The 9692-nt window shown below is 42.9% G+C and overlaps 1 long non-coding RNA gene across 1 annotated transcript; it reads left to right on the plus strand.

Moving 5' to 3' along the window:
- The first annotated feature begins 7967 nt into the window (after positions 1–7967).
- On the plus strand, positions 7968–9122 carry LOC132448494 (uncharacterized). The gene is made up of 3 exons (XR_009523370.1): positions 7968–8114; positions 8456–8533; positions 8683–9122. It is a non-coding gene; the product is annotated as an uncharacterized LOC132448494 (long non-coding RNA).
- The last annotated feature ends 570 nt before the right edge of the window (positions 9123–9692 follow it).

The following is a 9692-nucleotide window of genomic DNA, read 5'->3' on the forward strand; positions in this document are numbered from 1 at the left end:
CGTTCCAAATCCACCCAAAATGTCCTAGAAGCAGCCCTGTTGTTTTAGCAGCGAAATGCATCGTGTGTGTGTGTGTGTGTGTGTGTGTGTGTGTGTGTGTGTGTGTGTGTGTGTGTGTGTGTGTGTGTGTGTGTGTGTGTGTGTGTGTGTGTGTGTGTGTGTGTGCGTGTGCTAACACGCTATTTCATGTTGAAATGCGACTGGGTTGGCTCTCAGATAAACGTGTTTCACGTCACAGGGTTTGGGAGGAAGGGGCGGGCCTTCTGAGAGGGGGTTCCGGGGGTTTCCCTCCGGGCGGGAGTTTTGGTTGTTGTAGTTTTCCGGTGGAGCTGTGCCTGCCTGTCCGATTGTGGAATCCAATAAACCTGCTATCAAGCTTACTTCGCTCAATACCTCGCCTGTGGTTATTACAATATCATTAAAAGTTACATAAAGTAACGGTTTAATAACACAAACACAGGAAACACGTGAGCTGCTAGTTTAGCGAAAGCAGCGTCCCTCGCAACCTGACGTCGTTGAAACATGCGAGCGAGCCGATTAAATCTTCCTAATAACTATAAAACTAAAGATCAGACACAATCACTGACTGAAGATTATGCAAGTAAAAAGTATATTTCTCGCTAGAAATGTTATTAGAAACACGTTTAACGGTGAATCGATCCTAAAATATTGCATTTCCCATTCAGATAATAAAGATTAATAAAGATCATACACATTCACTGAGTGAAGATTATGCAAGGAAAATGTACATTTCTCGCTAGAAATGTCATTAGAAACACGTTTAATGGTGTATCTGTCCTAAAATATTGCATTTCCCATTCAGATAATAACGATTAATATGGCTACGTAACAAGCAAATGCCCTGTTGGTCATATATGTGGCATACATACCTCCCGCGACCTGTAGAGGCGCTTGATACGCTCCAGTGGGTCGTAATCCGTGGCAGTACAAACGACCTATACGGTCGTAAAATTTTGCGGACTTGTTGTAAAATTTCAGGGCGGTAGGACCTTCCTATCTCAAAAACTGTTTTTCCACCACATTCTGAACCATTAGGTCTTGCAGGCTACACTTCTGAGGGGCTTTGTCCAAATGACACTCCATTTGGGAAAACTTTTTTTCTCTAAGGGCTAGAACTCCAAATCTCGGATATGTCGTTCACGGGGCCCCGGGAAATGTGTGTAAACATTTTAGCATCCCTAGCTATCTCGAAAAGGTCGGCAAAGGGGCGTGACCTCCAACAGTACAGTAAATGTACATAAGACAGAGGTTAGTTTCTAGTCCCCATTTTTTGTGGGATGGAGATGTACATTTGTGGCTAAAGGTGTGTAGACACAGCTGGCCTGTGGCCACGTTTTTGAAGTCGGGGGTCAAAAGGTCAAAAGGAGCCGGCACCACGCCGCTTATGAGATAACAAAAAGTTAATGTGTGTTTCTCTCATAACTTTTTGTCATTATTAAAGAGAGGCCTGATTCTCAGATATGCATGTTGGCTAGGGTGTAGGTCTGGACAGAACTTCAGGCCAAAATCTTGCAAGCGAGCCGCTGGGTGAGTTGAAACGAGATGGAGCACTTGCTGAGTCATTTCCTGTAGTGCTGGAGCCACAGGTTGAAGCGTATGCGTCCTTTGAGACCCCCTTTGATATATAAGAGACCCTATACAGCTTACTTAAATGTTGTCGACACAGTCACCTATTGCATCACTTCCTTTAGGGCTTCGGCCTCCTAATTGATCATTGTAGTAGGCTATAATTGAATGCCCTCTTTCATATATATATGATACCTCCACCACTGGGACGTGGCAACAATTCTCCAAATCCATATGGGGAGGGGGGGATGCTTGTGGACAGTAGGGGTTTACCCTAGACATAAATAGGAAGTAAAATCAGGAGAAGGAATGACCTCTCACAAATATTTATTGAATAAATTGTTTCAAATAACCCTCCCTCATTAAATCAATGAGCTTGGTGTTTTGCTTTCAAAAATTAGTTATAGAAGAAGTCTAAACTGCAGAAAATAAACACATCCTAGCTGCCTTTTAAGGATAGCTTGGAATATCTGTCTATTTTTCAACCATCGGACCCTAGTTTACGACAAAAACAACCCAATTGACGGCAGCTCCTTTGCCGCGTGGTTTTTAGAGCCACGAGTATTAGAGGGGGCGGTCGATAGCAACCACCATAGCAACCATGACGGTCAAGTGACTGGATTCAGCCCCGTTGAAAAAAATAGAATACCTCCCTACACACTCAGTAGTAGCTTAATGATATTTTAATTATTATGACCATGAAGTCTTTATTTGTATGGGTTTACATTTCATCACGTTCTGTGTAGCATGGAAAAATCGGAGAAACACTCCCATTCAGAATGCATTGGTTTACATTTCGTTCTTTGGGGCACAGTTATTATTATTATTTATTTTTTTCAGTTTTTGTGGAGGTGCTTCAAAGATGCTAATTTTTCTGCAATAATCCAAAATCCAATGGAAAAACCCGTTGGCTTTTTGTCAAGGGAAACCCAGGTCGACGCTCACTTCCGGGTTTGCCAACATACGTCATCCCTCCACCACTATATACTGTAAAAACACATGTTCAAGTTGAATGATAATGCATGAATCTATTCATGCTATTCATGACAATTATTTTGGCCATGGTGGATCCAGATCTGCTCCGGAGCATTTCTTCACCTCGGTCAACAGCGCAGGGTTGCCAGGTCCTGCCTGCAAAAAACGTCCTGCCCACATACCGTTCAAAATCCACCCAAAATGTCCGAGAAGCAGCCCAAGTTGTTGTTTTAGCAGCGAAATGCATTGTGTGTGCGTGTGTGTGTGCGTGTGTGTGTGTGTGTGTGTGTGTGTGTGTGTGTGTGTGTGTGTGTGTGTGTGTGTGTGTGTGTGTGTGTGTGTGTGTGTGCGTGTGTGCGTGTGTGCGTGTGTGTGTGTGTGTGTGTGTGTGTGTGTGTATGTGTGCTTAGCACGCTATTTTATGTTGAAATGCGACGTAATCCAGTGTTCACGAAAACGTACACTGTCAACGTATGCTTTTGGCTACTGGGTTGGCTCTCAGATAAACGGGTTTCTAACAAGATGATATTTTAGCGTCACAGGGTTTGGGAGGAAGGTGCGGGCCTTCTGAGAGGGGGTTCCGGGGGTTTCCTTCCGGGCGGGAGTTTTGGTTGTTGTAGTTTTCCGGTGGAGCTGTGCCTGCCTGTCCGATTGTGGAATCCAATAAACCTGCTATCAAGCTTACTTCGCTCAATACCTCGCCTGTGGTTATTACAATATCATTAAAAGTTACATAAAGTAACGGTTTAATAACACAAACGCAGGAAACACGTGAGCTGCTAGTTTAGCGAAAGCAGCGTCCCCAACCTGACGTCGTTGAAACATGCGAGCGAGACGATTAAATCTTCCTAATAACTATACAACTAAAGATCAGACACAATCACTGAATGAAGATTATGCAAGTAAAAAGTATATTTCTTGCTAGAAATGTTATTAGAAACACGTTTAACGCTGAATCGATCCTAAAATATTGCATTTCCCATTCAGATAATAAAGATCATACACATTCACTGACTGAAGATTATGCAAGGAAAATGTACATTTCTCGCTAGAAATGTCATTAGAAACACGTTTAATTGTGTATCTGTCCTAAAATATTGCATTTCCCATTCAGATAATAACGATTAATATGGCTACGCGCGTCCCGAGCAACCACGAGCGGCCCCGAGACTTCAGAATGTCGTTATTTGCATGACCGCTAGAGGCGCTAAATACGCTCCAGTGGGTCGTAATTTGGGGCGGTACAAACGACCTATGCGGTCGTATTTTCTAGGAGGACAGGCTGAAATTTTAATACCTTATTCTAGGGCCTAACTTGGACCTCCGCTCCGAAACTTGGCCCGGTCGGACCCCGAGGGCAGGAAGGGGGGGCCCTTCCTGCCCGAAACTTGGCCCGGTCAGACCCCGAGGGCAGGCCCCCCCTTCCTGCCCTCGGGGTCCGACCACACACACACACACACACACACACACACACACACACACACACACACACACACACACACACACACACACACACACACACACACACACACACAATGCATTTCGCTGCTAAAACAACAACTTGGGCTGCTTCTAGGACAGGGGGTCCTTTGAGACCCCCTTTGATCTATAAGAGACCTCAAAGTACAGCTTACTTAAATGTTGTCGACCTGCAGTCACCTATTGCATCACTTCCTTTCGGGCTTCGGCCTCCTAATTGATCATTGTAGTATAATTGAATGCCCTCCTTCATATATATGATACCTCCACCACTGGGACGTGGCAACAATTCTCCAAATCCATATGGGGAGGGGGGGGGGGGTGATGCTTGTGGACAGTAGGGTTGTACACTAGACATAAATAGGAAGCAAACTCAGGAGAAGGAATGACCTCTCGCAAATATATATTTAATAAATTGTTTCAAATAACCCTGCCTCGTTAAATCATTGAGCTTGGTGTTTTGCTTTCAAAAATAGGTTATAGAAGAAGTCTAAACTGCAGAAAATAAAAACAACCAAGCTGCCTTTTAAGGATACCTTGGAATATCTGTCTATTTTTTAACCATCGGACCCTATTTTACGACAAAAACAACACAATGGACGGCAGCTCCTTTGCCGCGTGGTTTTTAGAGCCATGTAAGGATTAGAGGGGCGGGTCGATAGCAACCACCATAGCAACCATGACGGTCAAGTGACTGGATGCAACACCGTTGAAAAAAATAGAATACCACCCTACACACTGAGGAGAATAATGATATTTAAATTATTATGACCATGAAGTCTTTATTTGCATGGGTTTACATTTCGTTCTGTGTAGCATGGAAAAATCGGAGAAACACTCCCATTCAGAATGCATTGGTTTACATTTCGTTCTTTGGAGCACAGTTATTTTTATTTATTTATTTATTTTCAGTTTTTGTGGAGGTGCTTCAAATATGCTAATTTTTCTGCAATAATCCAAAATCCAATGGAAAAACCCGTTGGCTTTTTGTCAAGGGAAACCCAGGTCGACGCTCACTTCCTGGTTGGCCAACATACGTCATCCCTCCACCACTATATACTGTAAAAACACATGTTCAAGTTGAATGATAATGCATGAATCTATTCATGCTATTCATGACAATTATTTTGGCCATGGTGGATCCAGATCTGTTCCAGAGCATTTCTGCACCTCGGGCAACAGCGCAGGGTTGCCAGGTCCTGCCTGCAAAAATCGTCCTGCCCACATACCGTTCCAAATCCACCCAAAATGTCCTAGAAGCAGCCCTGTTGTTTTAGCAGCGAAATGCATCGTGTGTGTGTGTGTGTGTGTGTGTGTGTGTGTGTGTGTGTGTGTGTGTGTGTGTGTGTGTGTGTGTGTGTGTGTGTGTGTGTGTGTGTGTGTGTGTGTGTGTGTGTGTGTGTGTGTGTGTGTGTGTGTGTGTGTGTGTGTGTGTGCTAACACGCTATTTCATGTTGAAATGCGACTGGGTTGGCTCTCAGATAAACGTGTTTCACGTCACAGGGTTTGGGAGGAAGGGGCGGGCCTTCTGAGAGGGGGTTCCGGGGGTTTCCCTCCGGGCGGGAGTTTTGGTTGTTGTAGTTTTCCGGTGGAGCTGTGCCTGCCTGTCCGATTGTGGAATCCAATAAACCTGCTATCAAGCTTACTTCGCTCAATACCTCGCCTGTGGTTATTACAATATCATTAAAAGTTACATAAAGTAACGGTTTAATAACACAAACACAGGAAACACGTGAGCTGCTAGTTTAGCGAAAGCAGCGTCCCTCGCAACCTGACGTCGTTGAAACATGCGAGCGAGCCGATTAAATCTTCCTAATAACTATAAAACTAAAGATCAGACACAATCACTGACTGAAGATTATGCAAGTAAAAAGTATATTTCTCGCTAGAAATGTTATTAGAAACACGTTTAACGGTGAATCGATCCTAAAATATTGCATTTCCCATTCAGATAATAAAGATTAATAAAGATCATACACATTCACTGAGTGAAGATTATGCAAGGAAAATGTACATTTCTCGCTAGAAATGTCATTAGAAACACGTTTAATGGTGTATCTGTCCTAAAATATTGCATTTCCCATTCAGATAATAACGATTAATATGGCTACGTAACAATTTCACCAAATGCCCTGTTGGTCATATATGTGGCATACATACCTCCCGCGACCTGTAGAGGCGCTTGATACGCTCCAGTGGGTCGTAATCCGTGGCAGTACAAACGACCTATACGGTCGTAAAATTTTGCGGACTTGTTGCAATTAACAATTGCCGGTAGATTCATTTATACATTTTATTGGTTTCTGATTGTGGCAGATGATTTAATTCACATTACAGAAATGATTCGCTTTAATTAATTTTCTTACATTGGAGATGACAATAGTTGCAAATGCAAAGTCAAAATACATAAAACAGCAACATTACCTTGTAATTATTACAGAGATTGAGGGAGAAATTGAGGTGGATTTCAAGAGCGATGAAAAGGACATGACAGGAGACACCGAGAGCAATCAAGAGGCCACTTTGCCAGGGGCAGGTGATTCAGGGGCAGCTGCTCCAGGGCCAGTTGCTCCAGGGACCAGACTGCCAGGGACTGATGGGGCGACTGGAGAAGTTAAAACAAAAAAGCCATACAGGTTAAATTCACCGCCCATCATAATCAGCATTGTTGAAGCGGCGGCATCTGTAGGGCTTCATGTGCTGAACATCACCCTTTCCAGGATATAATTAAACAAACACTGTTATTTCTACTAGCTATCGCATCATAAAACCCGTCCTTAAATCAACCTAAATGATCCTAGTAAACCAACATAAATAACTAACTAAATAAAAGTTTGATTCACTACTGAACTTCGTAATTGTTGGTGTAGATACCTTCACATGGCGAAGTCGAGCTCACAAACCAGCAGGCAAGGTCGTCTACCAAGATAAAAATATATATAATTACGCTGTGCATATACAAATAAATGTCAGTATATGCATCATAAAAGGACCTCTAATACAATAGACAGTTGACAATTCAAAAGAGGCAGCCATTTAATCAATTTACCCCTGAGATACCTTCATAGGTGGTGAAGTCGAGCTAACAAACTAGCAGGCAATCGGTCGTCTACCAAGACAAATATATATATATATATAATTACGCCGTGCATATTCAAATAAATATCATTATATGCATCATAAAAGGACCTCTAATACAATAGACAGTTGACAATTCAAAAGAGGTAGCTATTTAATCAATTTACCGCAGAAGTTACTCGACGGCCAGCAATGGAAATGGATGATCTCCTACGCCGTAAAATGGTTGTTTGGAACTATTCGAAGCTCCATACCCCAGAAGTAGGCGCTACAACGGAGTCCCGTCCAATGGAAGTGTCGCCACTCTGTTATATCCATAGATAGACGGAGCATCGAATGCTACCGCCTACTGGCGCTGACGAGACGCGGGGCCTCCATCTTGGAGTGGTCATCCGCTCCACTCAGTGTAATCCGTTTGGCTGGAGCAATGAACTGTCAGCGCATTTAATCAATCATACCTCACTGAATACCATTGATTTTCATGCGGTTTTTTGTCATACGTGTAGCTATGATAAAGGCCACATGGTTTGGCGTGTTTTATTATTCAATACTAATTATACCAATAGTACGGTAATGTTAAATCTTGCTTGTGAAAAGTAATCCCCCAATTCCTATTATGGATTGTCCGCCGATTTGAGCAGGAATACGCTGAACAACAGCCCGGCATCCTGTTTCTGTTGCTGTTGCTGCTCCCGGTTGACCACTCCAAGATGGCGGCCGTATTTCTCGCGTACCAGCAGCCCCGCCCGTCTGCGAATTTTTTTTTTGCAGGGTGGTAGCGGGAAGCTCGTGAATATTCATGAGGGAACTGATCCCTGATTGGCTGGGACTTGTTGGCTGGGACAGAGCTATAGAGAGAGAGAGTTGCGACACTTCCATTGGACTCCGTTGTAGCGCCTACTTCCGGGGTATGGAGCCTCGAATAGTTCCAAACAACCATTTTACGGCGTAGGAGACCGTTCATTTCCATTGCTGGCCGCCGAGTAACTTCTGAGGTAAATTGATTAAATAGCTACCTCTTTTGAATTGTCAACTGTCTATATTGTATCAGGACCTTTATGATGCATATATTGATATTTATTTGTATATGCACAGCGTAATTATATATATTTTTATCTTGGTAGACGACCGATTGCCTGCTAGTTTGTTAGCTCGACTGCACCATGTGATGGTATCTACACCAAGAATTACAAAGTTCAGTACTACTGAATCTAACTTTTATTTAGTTAGTTATTTATGTTGGATTACTAGGATAATTTAGGTTGATTTAAGGACGGGTTTTATGATGCGATAGCTAGTAGAAATAACAGTGTTTGTTTAATTATATCCTGGAAAGGGTGATGTTCAGCACATGAAGCCCTACAGATGCCGCCGATTCAACAATGCTGATTATGATGGGCGGTCAATTTAACCTGTATGGCTTTTTCGTTTTAACTTCTTGTTGACTGAATTGTTTCTCTTTCTTAGTGCCAAATTGATTCTCTTTCTTAGTGCCAAATTGATTCTTTTTTGTTTTGCAATAGCCCTCTCTGCTCTCCTTCTCATAAATTTTTCCTTTTCTAGTTGCCTTATTAGGTCCTCCACAGTCGCCCCATCAGTCCCTGGCAGTCTGGTCCCTGGAGCAGCTGGCCCTGGCAAAAGTTATTCCTTCACTGTTGACCCCTGACTGACTGGCCCTCGGCACACAAATCCCTGGATCACCCGCCCCTGGATCACCTGCCCCTGGATCACCTGCCCCTGAATCACCTGCCCCTGGCAATGTGGCCTCTTGATTGCTCTCTCTGTCTCCTGTGATGTCCTTTTCAACGCTCTTGAAATCCACCTAAATTTCTCCCTCAATCTCTGTAACAATTACAAGGTAATGTTGCTGTTATATGTATTTTGCCTTTGCATTTGCAACTACTGTCATCTCCAATGTAAGAAAATGAATTAAAGCAAAACATTTCTGTAATGTGAATTAAATCATCTGCCACAATCAGAAACCAATACAATTTATAAATGGATCTACCGGCAATTGTTAATTGGGTAGAAATGTGTCGATTATCTACATTGTGTGCAAATCCTCAGAGAATCCCTGCCTTCTGGTTGTTTTTTAAACTGAATGTACAAATATGAATTATGTAATCTCATTAGGAGTGTAGTCTATCCTTGAATTACATAAAATGGGGAATATTGTTAGCTGCATGGATCATACCGAAGTTTAATTTGGCGCAATATGTGTGGTCCGTTGCACTTGGTTCCGGAGGCACCCTCACAGAAGGGGGGTTTCCTCCTCTTCGGTTTAGGGCGATGGATGAAAACTGTTGGGCCTGCATCGGGCCTCAACTTCAGCATCCTATCTACTTTTGTGGCTTTGAATTGGTCATTTTCAAAGTGTACCTGTAGGTAGGCTTGTAAGATCAGTTTCCATTGCACTTCAAATATCATTGGAAAGTCATAATTCTCTACACTTAGAATTATTATGCCCTTTGAAATGCTAGCAAGTGATCTGAACATTACGTTACATCGTTTTTGACTGTTGCTGACTGTCAATAAGTTTTGACGGCTGACCGTTGCCATCCATTTCTCCCTGC

The sequence above is a fragment of the Gadus macrocephalus genome, chromosome 20, assembly GCF_031168955.1.
Source record: "Gadus macrocephalus chromosome 20, ASM3116895v1".
NCBI classification, from domain to species: Eukaryota; Metazoa; Chordata; class Actinopteri; order Gadiformes; family Gadidae; genus Gadus; species Gadus macrocephalus.